Here is a 13,160-nt window from a genome sequence, read left to right on the forward strand (position 1 = left end):
AAAAATAGGTATCTGGAAAGAAGAAGTATTGACCCAAGGCTGTGTTCAGAATGGAGAAATCTTGGATACATTTGTAGACCAGGCAAAATAGGCAGAAGAAAAAGCTCATTAGGAATGAAAGGAACATGCCAAGAAAATTAAGGAAATGAAGTAGAAGAAAGGAAAGGTTGTTCTGGACAGGAGGAAAATTGCTTTTCCTCTTCAATAAAGAAGGGGCCAAGAATGGTGGCCCGTACTGTAATCCCAGCACTTTGAGAGACCGAGACGGGCAGATCAACTGAGGTCAGGAGTTTGAGGCCAGCCTGGCCAACATGGTGAAAGCCCGTCTCTGCTAAAAATACAAAAATTAGCTGGATGTGGTGTCACACACCTGTAATCCTAGCTACTCAGGAGGCTGAGGCACAAGAATTGCTTGAGCCTGGGAGGCGGAGGCTAGAGTGAGCCAAGATCACACAACTGCACTTTAGCCTTGGCGACAGAGCAAGATCCTGTCTCGAAAAAAAAAAGAGAGAGAAAGAAGAAGAGGTGAAAGAGAGTGAAAATCTAGGTTGACAGGGAGACAGAGAGAGATTGTGAGGCCTCAGTTTTTCTCAGGAAATTTAGACATCAGTTTAACTGGTGAGTTCTGAAAACACAAGGTTGAGCTCAGGCATAAACAGACAATAGAAATTTGTTATATTCATAGAAAAAGAAGTGTGATTAGCTTTCTGTGTCAATTTGACTGGACTAAGGGATGCCCAGATAGCTGGTAAAACATGATTCCTGCGTGTGTCTGAGGGAAAATGTTTCCAGAAGAGATAAACATTTCAATCAGCAGTCTAAATAAACATGATGTGCCCTCACCAACATAGGTTGGCCTCATCGAGTCCATGATGGACCTGAATAGAACAAAATAAGCAGAGGAAGATCAGAGTCTCTCCCGGAGCTGAGAAATCCACCCTCTCCTGCCGTTGGACTGAATCAGAACTTCAGGCACTCTGGACTTCAAACTTCAGGACCTACACCAGTGCCCCTGTGTTCTCAGAGTGGGAGTTACATCATGGGCTGCCCTGGTTCTCAGGCCTTCAGACAGGAATGAATTACACCACAGGCTTCCCTTGTTTTCCACTTTGCAGACAGTTTATCATGAGAATTCTCAGCCCCCACAATCCTGTGAACCAATTTTCAAAATAAGTTCCCTCTTATATATCTCTCTAAATATCCTGTTGGCTCTGTTTCTCTGGAGAACACTAATATAAGGAATCAAACAGAGAGAAGTAAAAGAATTGGTGAGCACATTGTAAACACACTAAATGCTACTAGATGACTTTAAAATGACTACAATTATATATTATACGAATTTCACCTCAATTAAAAAAGGTGCTGAGCAAAAATGAGAAACTAAGAAGACTGCAATCAAGGTTCGTGCAAGGAAATAGGAATGAAGAAAATATTCAAATAAATTCACTATTCACAATAACAAAGACATGGAATCAACCTAGATGCCCATTAATGGTGAACTGAATAAAGAAAATGTGGTACAATACACCATGGAATACTATGCATCCATTAAAAAGAATGAAATCATGCCCTTTGCAGCAACATGGTTGCAGCAAGAAGTCATTATCCTAAGTTAACTAACACAGGAACTGGAAACCAAATACCATATGTTCTCCCTTATAAGTGGGAGCTAAACATCGGGTACATATGGACACAAAGAATGGAACAATGGACACTGGGGCCTACTATGGCGGGGAAAGAAGGAGAGGGACTGTGGGCTGAAAAACTACCTAGTGAGTGCTAGACTTACTACCTTGGTGGCAAGATCATTTGTACCCCCAACCTCAGCATCATGCAATATGCCCAGGTAACAAACCTGCACATGTGCCCCCGAATCTAAAAGAAACCGAAAACCTAAAATAATTTTTTAAAGATATTAGGGTTCTCAGTCTAGAGGAAGAAAACAGGTCTGTTAAATGTAAATAATTGTGTTTTTTCCTTTGCGATGAATAGAATTCATTTGAGTTATTCTCAAGGATGTCAAAGTAATGATGAAGCACTTCTTTTGTAAGAGTATTTGAAAAATAATGACATGTCCAGATTGATATAAAAGTTGAAGATTTCCTTTGGGACAGCTCTGGCATGATTTGTGGGTGTGGGATGTTCTACAGTAATAGGAGTCATCTGTTTTGCCTGGGACATGAAATTCCAATAATGAGAAGAAAAATAGGATGCACCTTTGCATGTTAATACCTTCCTTACAGGGTAATATCTCTTTAGGGTACAATATCTTTTACCCTAAATCATTCTGTTATGCTCTTGAGTAGGGACAGTTCATTCTGGTTTCTTTATAGATGAAACATAAATACAGAAGACTTTTATATTTCCTTTTATCTTCTGTTAATGTTCTGCTATAAACACTCAGCTCTGAAAAATTTCATTGTTGAAATATTCTACCTTCTAGAGGACATGATAGTGAAGCATAATATAGTTCATCTCAGCATGCTAAAAAAGTGCTTACTGAAACTCACATGATTCATCCGTTTTTACTTTATTCCTTGTTCTCCCTTTGGCCATCACTGGTACCTCATGGTTTTAATAAACCATGACTTTTTCAGTATCCATGAACTCATTGGTATTTCATGAGGCAGTGATATTGTCCAGAAGCAGCTATACTTAAATGTTCACAGCCTAGTTAGTAAGGAAGTCAAGCAAGTACTTATAGACAATATAAATTATGTTTTTATTCAACAGACATATTATCGCTTACTAAGTGTCAGGCACTGGGGTCCAGACAATGCCTATCTTTTTATAAAAATTATAATCTATGGAGGGAGACATATTATAATTAAACAGTATCCATGAAATTATAGAGAAATATGCTAAAAGGAGAATGGATGGATTGATTTGGAAAAAATCTGAATGGAAGTTGGGGAAGGCTGTCTTAGTTGAATAAAAACCACAATAAGCAAAAGTTAAATGATGAAGACACGTGGATTAGATGGTACCTGTGAAGAATCACAAAGTAATGACCTGATAAAGTAGATGTCCGGGGACAGTAGCTAGGAAAAAGATCATGAAGGACCTTGGAAACCCCGCAAGAGAGCTTGAATATAAAGCAAAGCAATTAGTGGCCAAAAAAGTAGCCTGCTTTTAAAATGGGCTTTAGCACGGGACTAGCTCCTTTGGTTGTTAATGAGGATTTATTCTTAGTCTTTTAACTGAAGAGTTTTGCAGATGAGGAAAAATGTTGGAGTGAGGGAAAGCTGAGGAAATGTAGCTACATCTCACATTTGTCTCTAATTACGGGTTCCACTGATGTACTAAACTAAAAGCATACGTGGAGAGAAGGTGGATGCCAAATGCTACTGTAAAAATCTAAGTTGCTGTACTAGGGTTCTCTAGGGAGATACAGCCAAAGGAGATACACACACACACACACACACACACACACACACACACATATTTATATATTTATTTATATGTAATATATTTATTTATATGTAAATTTTAAATATATATAAATGATATATATATAAAGGATATTTTATAGAGAGAGAGAGAGTGAGAGGGAGAGATGAAAGGGGATTTATTAGGGAAATTGGCTCATGCAGTTATAGAGGCTGAGAAGTCAGTCTCACAATGCGCCGTCTGCAAGCTGGAGAACCTGGAAAGCCACTAGCATGGCTCAGTCCAAGTCTGGAGGCCTGAGAACCAGGGAAAGCAATGATGGAACTGTCAGTCCAAGGCTGAAGGCCTGAGCACCTTGGGACCTGCTGGTGCTAATCCCAGAGTCCAAAGGCTGGAGAGCCTGGAGTTCTGATGTTCAAGGGCAGGAAAGGAAGGTTTCCTCAGGTCCAGAAGTGAGAGGGAATTCACCTTTCCTCCAACTTTATGTTTCATCCCAGACCTCAGCCCATTGGATGGTGCTTGCTTATTCAGGTCATTGATTCAAATGCCAGTCTCTTTTAGAAACACCCTCACAAATAGACCTAGAAATAGTCCTTTACCAGCTAGCTGGGTATCCCTTAATCCAGTATAAGTTGGGCACCTAAAATTAACCAACGCGGTTATTGAAAACAAAAATAAAAAGTATCTATTCAAATTATTAAACTTGTAAAACTCAGAGGAAGTATTCTGAGCTTCTTTCCTCAGTGTAAAATAGACTTTCCATATTCTATTATACAATTAGTAGAGCTAAATAATTTAGTCCCTGGATACAGAATAATATAAATCCCCAGAATAATTTTGAACGACACTTTTCCTGACTTTACCTCAACATGGTCATGCCACTACTTTTTCAGGTCTAATAGCCTGGCACCTTCCAGTTTCTAGTCAGTCAACTTAAATGTAATAGTAAAGGTGATAAAAGTTACTTTTAGAAACACAGCTTTATTAATTAAAACTGTTTTTTCTTATTTAACATTTGATTTATTTAATATCTCCCATTCTGCCCACTCCAAAGAAGCCTTATATTTGTTTTTAATAAAAGGGATTAAAAAATGTTTAAAGCATTATATAACTACCATTAAATGAATAGACCATAAAATAGAATTTTTATTTGTATGAATCTATAGTCTATAAATCAAGGCTGAATTGAATAGGAGATTCTAGTGTTTTGTTTTTTTTTTTTAACTTTCTAAACCACACAATCAGCTCTCTGAAAATCATGTAAAAGAACCACAATATATATGTGCTTTAAAGTAATTCTTTCAGGAAGCAACAATGACATTTTAATGCTTTCAGAGGAAATATATTTGAATGAATTATGCTAGTTAATTATTTCCTAGGTTCCTTACCTTCCTCCTCACATAATTTGCAAGCAACCTCAGAATCTATTTCTTTTGTTAACTAACCATTAACATGAGTGCTTAGTGCATTAGCATTTCTGTTCATACACCATACTGGTCTGAACGGGTATGTTCCAACGGTGCTGGTGAAAATTGTGACGCTGAAACATACAGCATAAAAACACATTTTAAGGTTTTAAAATATTACTATTTTCTTAAATCTGGCACTGTGAAACAAAGGGACAGATCTGAGCCACTTTGGATGAAGTGGAAAGTACAGTCTCTCTTCTTCAGCACAAAATTGAAATGAGGCAAATAAAGCAGCCTGTTATCATTTTCAAGACTGGCTGAAGACAAGACAGGTTTGGTATGCGGGTATATTTCATAATGCTGAGATCTGGACTTCTAATGATCCCATTGCACAAGTAGTAAGCATAGCACTCAACAGGTAGCTTTTTAGCACTTGGTCCCTTCCTCTCTCCCCATTTAAAATATCCAATGTTTATTGTTCCCATCTTTGCGTCTATGTGTACCCAATGTTTAGCTCCCATTTGCAAGTGAGAACATTTGGTATTTACTTTCTGTTTCTGCACTTATTTTCTTAGGATAATGGCCTCCAGCTGCATTCATGTTGCTGCAAAGAACGTGATTTCATTATTTTGTATGGCTATGTAGTATTCCATGATATACATGTACCACATTTTTAACGTTAATTTTAGTTTTAAATTTATTCTTGGAGCCCATAAATGGGTAAATTACAATAGTAATAGTACACATAGTAGCAATACAGAGTACTTAGCAATATTTTAATATTTGTTTTTACTCAACAGTCCACCTTTGTGTTTTACTTTCCATAAACAAATACGCTGGATTAAAGCAATAATATTTCCCTTGGAATTCTGGAACTGGGACTGAAACCCAGAAATGATTATTACTCTACCATGTCTGAACTGTATCTAACATGAACATATAAATGCAGAAGTGGTTGGCAGCCATGCCCCACAATGTAAACTGAAGAGCTGAGGAAACCAGCGTGTACTGAGAGAGTAATATGTAGTTGCTTGAAGAGAAAGTGTAATGAGAAACAAAGTGAAGGAACATCCTTAGAGCACTACAACGAATCCAAGCCCCGGGAATATTCTTTCAGCCCTGGAATCCCATACCTTAACTAAATACCTTTTCTACAATTCTCCTTTTGCTTAAGCTAATTCAAATTGAGTTTCTATTACTTTCAACCAAGGGAGCTGTAAGCTCATTTACATTGACTGTCAGTAACTGAGGAGTATTTAGTGTTGAATATGGAGAGTCTGCTTTTGGTTTCATGAAAAGGGTTGCTTTCTAATAGTCAGAGCTGACTGTAGCAGACACGAACAGGGTTCTGCCCAGACCATCTCCAAGAGAACCTGCTGCAAAACAGAGCTGACTGACAGACCACTTGTTATTCCTCTGGACCTACCTGGGCTGCCTCCTAACTAATGACTGAGCATAGTGAGGGTGCTTATGGCAGGCCCTTCCTGCTTGATGCAGGACCCTTCTGATGGGCAACTTTTTTCGAGAACTCCTCATCAACATAGCTGAAACCTTCTTGGAACTGCTCTCAGATCTGAGACTTCCTATCATCCTACTTCCTTCTCTCCTTCACAGGTGTCCGATTTACAGAGCTACCTGAAGATTCTTCCTACCCATTCCTGTACCCTCCTTTTTCCTTCAGAGATGTTTCTCCCAATAAATGTGTTGCCTGTTGTATTTGTTTGCTAGGGCTGCCATAATGAAATACTACAGACTAGGGGGCAACTGGATTTTTTGCAGTTCTTGAGCCTGAAAGTCTAAGACCAAGGCATGAGCAGGTTTGGTTTCTCTTGAGGTCTCTCTCCTTGGTTACAAATGGTCATGTTCTTCCTGTGTCCTCACATGGCCTTTCCTCTGTGTCTGAGCATGCCTGGTGTCTCCCTGTTTTCATAAAATGACACCAGTCATATTGAATTCTGGCCCCACCCATATGACTTCATTTAACCTTAATTACTTCCTCAAAGGCCCTATCTCCAAATATAGTCACTTTGGAGTTTAGGATTTCAAGATTTCAACATATGAATTCTGGGGAGGCACAATTCAGACCTTAACACCTGTCTAATCTCTGTTGGAATCTGCTTTTTGAAAGTCCCAAACTGATGCCATGAACAAAGGGAAATTGAGCTGCCTTTGGTTAATAGTGAGCTCTGCATCAGTGAAGATGTCCACACAGCGCCTGAGAGATGATTGCCCAGTGACATCGACTGGTCCACTTGATTAGATCTCTATCTAAATTCCACACTCACAGAGTTATTTATTTTTTATTGAACATTAACAGTTAAAAGTAACCTGGAATCTGTCAGCTTGATACTAAAAGACTAAATTAGCATCTTTGAAGCCATGATACGAGAAGAATCATAGAAGCCACATTTGCTTTCTAGGTTAGTCATCTTTATGACCATATTTGTACAAAGGTACATAGATATTTGTGTCTTGTTCATTCATGTAGCCCAAATGCCCAGAAAGCATAGTGTTTGGCACATTTTGTGTGTTCCACAAATAGTTCTTGGATTAATGGATTGATCATTGCCTTCCCAACACCCCCACAGTTACCGTACCAGTGGGTTCTTAGGTTCTATGTGTTAGAAATAACTGGAGGACTGTGATGATTACGATGCAAACAAGAGACTTAAGATGCATGATTTTACTGATTTTTCTTTCTTTACTGTGTATTTTGGAAAGTTCCGCATGGGAGGTAGAAGATAATGAGAAATCTTCTCACAAGTCTTCATGTTTAGTTTTATGGCCCCCAAAGCTACCCAGGTAGGTCTTCTCTGGGTTGAACAATCTGACCCCCAAGAAGACTACATTATTATACCAGAAGCTTTCTAGTAATTAGGTTCATTAAGGCTTAGTTTTTCTTCCTAGAAATAAAGACTGAAAGGAAGGAGGGAAGACTTAGGATTGGATGCCATGCTTCATGAACAGATTTTTTTGTGAAGCTGAAAAGAGCTGATGAGAGAAAAACTAGTGAGTGCTTAAAAGCTACAGATACTTAGGTGTCTAAGACATTCCTAGAGAACATCTATTTGAAACATCAGAGGGGAGAGTATAGATACCACGAATAGGAGAGTTTCACTCAAATTGGCTTAGCACAGATAAAAATTTCTTTGAAAGCTACTCTTTTTAGTTGGATATACATTTGCCAAACGTTTTCAAGAGCACAAAGTTCTGAGCTCTGAGCAGATTCTTTAAAAATCAGCAAACTAACATAGGAACAGAAAACCAAGCATGGCATGTTCTCACTCATAAGTGAGAGTTGAGCAGTGAGAACACATGGACACAGGGAGGGGAACAGCACACACCAGGGCCTGTCGGTGGGTGGCAGGCAAGGGGAGGGATAGAATTAAGACAAATACCTAATGCATGCAGGGCTTGAAACCTAGATGATGGGTTGATAGGTGCAGCAAACCACCATGGCACATGTATACTTGTGTAACAAACCTGCACGTTCTGCGCATGTATCCCAAATCTTAAAAATTAAAAAAAAAATCTGGTACTTGCAGAAGAAAAGAAAAAGTATTTAAACTTTTAGAATAATTATTCTACATATTTCTTGAGCTATATCAAAGTTAGAAGAATGTTTGCAATTGATAAACTCCTCCAAGGAGGTATTGAACACGTATCGAGGGTAGCTACAGCATTATCTCAATGATGGATTCTACCACAGAGTGCAGTCCAAGCAAGCTTCTTCCTTCACGTAATAGGATGAATATACCAGTCTCTTTAACTCACTAGTCTTCATAAGCTGGTAAATTGACATCCTACTGGATTTTTCATAAGCTGGTAAATTGACATCCTACTGGATTTTTCATAAGCTGGTAAATTGACATCCTACTGGACACCATCCCAGGTGTTGCCCATTGTATTTCTAGCTCGCCATTAGTGTGCCAGCCACAGCTGATACTTGGGCTTGCTGTATGGCAGTAAGTTTAAACGTTTTCATAGTTCCATTTTCAGCATGAGGCTCAGAACAGCCCTTTTCACTCTGCACTTCCCCAAACATAATCACTGACAGCTCCATTTGTTGTAAATTGGCTGAACCCCAAAGAGGTCAGGAATAAGACAGACAGAGATTCGTGGTTGCAAGTTCCCCACCATCGCCACTCCTGGCAGGATGTCACAAGGTCATCATTCCTGTACAGTCCTACAGAGGATGCTCTGTAGGATTCCTTGATGACCAAGAAGGTCAGAGATGATTTGGGGTGTATGCTGTCTAGCAGCTACTTGGCCAACAGCTCCTCCTCCAGAGCACTGGAGCATCATTTCCACAGCAAGTCAAGGTTGCATCCTCACCCTGGATAAACTAGCTGAGGACCCTCTTCCTCCTGCCTCACTTTCCATTTCCTTATCTCTTTCTTTGTAATTTATCCTCTGTCTCTGTCTTTCTCTTTGCTCATCATCTTTTTCTTTCTCTAGCTTTTTTCATTTTTTAAAATCATTTTCTACTAGTTCCTATTTTCTCTTTCCAGACACATTCATCTCTCTCTCTCTCTCATAATCTCTGAATTACATTTTTTTTATAATCTCTGCCTCTTTCTTGTCTTTAGTCTGGAAATCTTTTCCTCTTCTTTCCATTTATATTTGTTCTTTGTGTCTGTCTCCCTTTTTTATATTTGGGATTTTTATTGTTTGTTTTTTGAGATAGGGTCTCACTCTGTTGTCCAGGCTGGGGTGCAGTGCACGCTTGTACTCCTGGGCTCACATCATCCTCTCGCCTCAGCTTCCCAAGTAACTGGGACTACAGGCACACATGCCACTGTGCCCAGCTAATTTTTTTTATTTTTCATTTTTTATTTTTGTAAATATGGGGACTTCCTTTGTTACCCAGGCTTGTCTTGAACTCCTGACCTCAAGCAATCTTCCCACCTTGGCCTCCCAAGATTTGGGGATTACAGATGTGAGCCACTGCACCTGGCCCCTTTAATATGTTTGCTTAAACCTCCTCTCCCCTACCAAATTTTCTCTCCTCTTTTCTTTTCTTTTTTAAATTTTCTCTTCTATTCTCTTTTCCCTCCCTTCCTCCATCCCTCCCTCCGTTTTTCTTTTTCTTTCTTTCCTCTTTCTTTCCTTCCTTCCTTCCTTCCTTTGTTTTTTTCTGAGACAGGGTCTCACTCTGTTACCCAGGTTGGGGTGCAGTGGCACAATCATAGTTTACCTCAGCCTCAACCTCACCTGACTCAAGTGATCCTCCCACCTCAGCCTCCTGAGTAGCTGGGACCACAGGCATGCACAACTATGTCTGGATAGTTTTTGTTTCGTTTTGTTTTTTGTAGAGACACGGTTTTGCCATGCTGCCCACGATGATCTCTGACTCCCGGGCTCAAGCCTTCCACTGGCCTCGGCCTTCCACAGTGGGATTACGCTGCACCTGGCCCCTCTCCTCTTTCTTATATGCTTATCTGGTGTGGCATCAATTTGTCACTCTCTACTGCTATTTGTTTACCAAAAAAAGTAGATATTTATTTTTCTATTATTTCTCCATCTCTTATTCACCCTCCTCATCAAGTATCTTTCTATATTCTTTACTTTTCTTTCCCGCATTTTCAAATTTGTATTGTACCAAACTTTCATTGAATCTGTTTTCCACCTTTCTTGTTTTCTTTTATGTCTTCTCTTTGTTATCTTTTTCTGTCCTCCTGGTTTTGTACACACACACACACACGCGTGCGCGCGCGCACACACCTGTTCTTCCTCCCTGTCCTTCTTTCTCCTGTCCCGTTTGTTGTTGTTTGTTTTGCTTTGTTTTGTTTTGAGACAGAGTCTTACTCTGCCGCCCAGGCTGGAGTGCAGTGGCGTGATCTCGGCTCACTGCAAGCTCCGCCTCCTGGGTTCAGGCCATTCTCCTGCCTCAGGCTCCCCAGTAGCTGAGACTACAGGCATCGGCCACCATGCCCGGCTAATTTTTTTGTATTTTTAGTAGAGATGGAGTTTCACCGTGTTAGCCAGGATAGTCTTGATCTCCTGACCTTGTGATCTGCCTGCCTCATCCTCCCCAAGTGCTGGGATTACAGGCGTGAGCCACCGCGGCCAGCCTCCTGTCCCTTTTTTTAACTCATTCTTTGACTTTATGTCTGTTATTGTCTGTGTATGTGTGTGTGTGCATCGTGTATGCACACCCCTCACATGTGCACAGAAGACAGGAGGGGCAAGGAGAGGAGTGCATGAGGTTAGAGAGCTACCCACGGAGACTGAATCTGTGGTTTGTAACCCTGGTTTCCCATGAGAATCTTCTGATTGAGTTGTCTGCAAAGGGGTCAATGAATCTAATAAGAAGCCTGGGTTTAGATCTACTGGTTTAATGATGAAACTCCTTGAAAGCCAAGATTAATTATTTTCACCTCATGCAATAATCAATAGGAAAAGAAAGGAGATTTTTGAGGACTATGGTGAAATAAGATATCTGTGTGACAGAGAGAATCCGAAAGCATTGTCGGAGATGGTCACAAAGACAGGACTTGGATGCAGGGAAATGAACAGAAATTCATATCTGTCTTTTTGGGCCTCGTTTAAATAGCACCTCACTGAGCTTTCGTTTAGAATCCATTTCTCCTTCCCAGAACCCCCTGCAAATATTTATTTCTGCATTTCAGTCTTTACCAAACTCAGGCCCATTTTTTAATTACTTGTCCACGTGTCCGCTCTCCCCTGGACTGAGTACATTGATGGCAGTACCAAGATATTTGCTCCATTGTTTTCTTGGGATTGTTTCTAGCCCACGCTTCTAATTATCTAAGTGTTCAGAGTCAGTGTCAGCATTTGCTTAATTCAATTAAGTCATAGCATACTTAATCTTCAAAATGTTATTAACATTAATTAACTGATCAATATTAACAACTGAGACTTAATGACACAACCAGTTATATGTAGAACTGGAGAGAGAATTAGTTCTATCCAACCAATTGTTAGATTTGATGGAATTGTTTATTCCAACCATATACCATTTACTAAGTGCTGGGGTAACTAGTAAGAATACGGGAACAGTGTAGTTTCAAATTTGGGCATGGACTTTTGACCCAGACATCCTGGTTCTTTGCAACTTGCCTTGCAATCCCAGCTTTGCAACTTGACTAGCTACATGTACAAGGTAGACTAAGACTGCGCCTGTTTTTCAGAACAGCCAGTTGTTAGTCCCCTGCAGCTACTCCATACATGCTGAGTTGGCTCAGAAGATGCTCATCTTCAGAAGCTCCAGTGTCAGCCCAAGTGTTCAATTTGTCTTTATTTAAATTTTTTTTTTGTATTTATTGTTTGGGACCTCCAGATCATAATGCCAGATTCTTCCTATGTCAGTTAAATATTGGCCCACTCTCCCTTCTCTTCAAATCAACTGGAGGAAGGATTTGATGTATCAAGTGGTTCTCCCATCTGGAGATTAGGGACACCCCAGTTCCAGAATGAGATTGCAGATTTCACAGTTTGAAATGTTAACAGGAAAGAGAATCGATCAGTAGCAAATTGCAGATATTACTTTACAATTTCTTTCCCATGAAAATAGGATTCTCTTCGGGGAGGGCTTGTTATGGCAAGTAGGTTAGCAGAAATGAGTGTAAATTCACCAAATGCTATTCTTATCCACAAGCAAGACAACCGCTACACCATGGCACGTCCAAAGTACACTAGAGAGTATCGGACTGTGGATCAGGAAGTACCCCCCAACCTCACTGCTTTGCAACTTGTTCCAAACCTCCCCATACTCAGTTCCCCTCTATTTTTGACACTCTTAGTTTCACACCTTGAAGCTAAGATCTTTTCCCATTGTCAGTTTGACCTTGTAATCTGGCCTTGCACTGTTTATATTATTAATAATATGTACCCAAATCCCACGTATGCCGGCCAAGGTAACTGCCCCTCACCTTCGCATTCTGCAAACACAAATACAAGATAGCCAGAGGTTATCTTGCACAGCACTAGATGAATCCCTAAGCAATGTCTCTTCCATAGAAGATCCAATTTTCAAATATAAGTTCTCTGAAAGCTCAAAGCTTGCTATAGCAAGAAACCCGCGTGCAAGACCATCATTAAAACGATCTTCTTCAAAAGGAGCAAACCACTGACCAAAAGTTTCTTTGTTTGTTTTTTGAGACAGTCTCACCCTGTTGCCCAGGCTGGAGTGCAATGGCATAATCTTGGCTCACTGCAACCTCCACCTCCCAGGTTCAAGTGATTCTCCTGTCTCAGCCTCCCGACTAGCTGGGATTACAGGCACCTGCCACCATGCCCAGCTAATTTTTGTATTTTTAGTAAAGACGGAGTTTCACCACGTTGGCCAGGCTGGTCTTGAACTCCTGACCCCAGGTGATCCACCCGCCTCGGCCTCCC

Source organism: Mandrillus leucophaeus, unplaced genomic scaffold, assembly GCF_000951045.1.
Source record: "Mandrillus leucophaeus isolate KB7577 unplaced genomic scaffold, Mleu.le_1.0 Scaffold176, whole genome shotgun sequence".
NCBI classification, from domain to species: Eukaryota; Metazoa; Chordata; class Mammalia; order Primates; family Cercopithecidae; genus Mandrillus; species Mandrillus leucophaeus.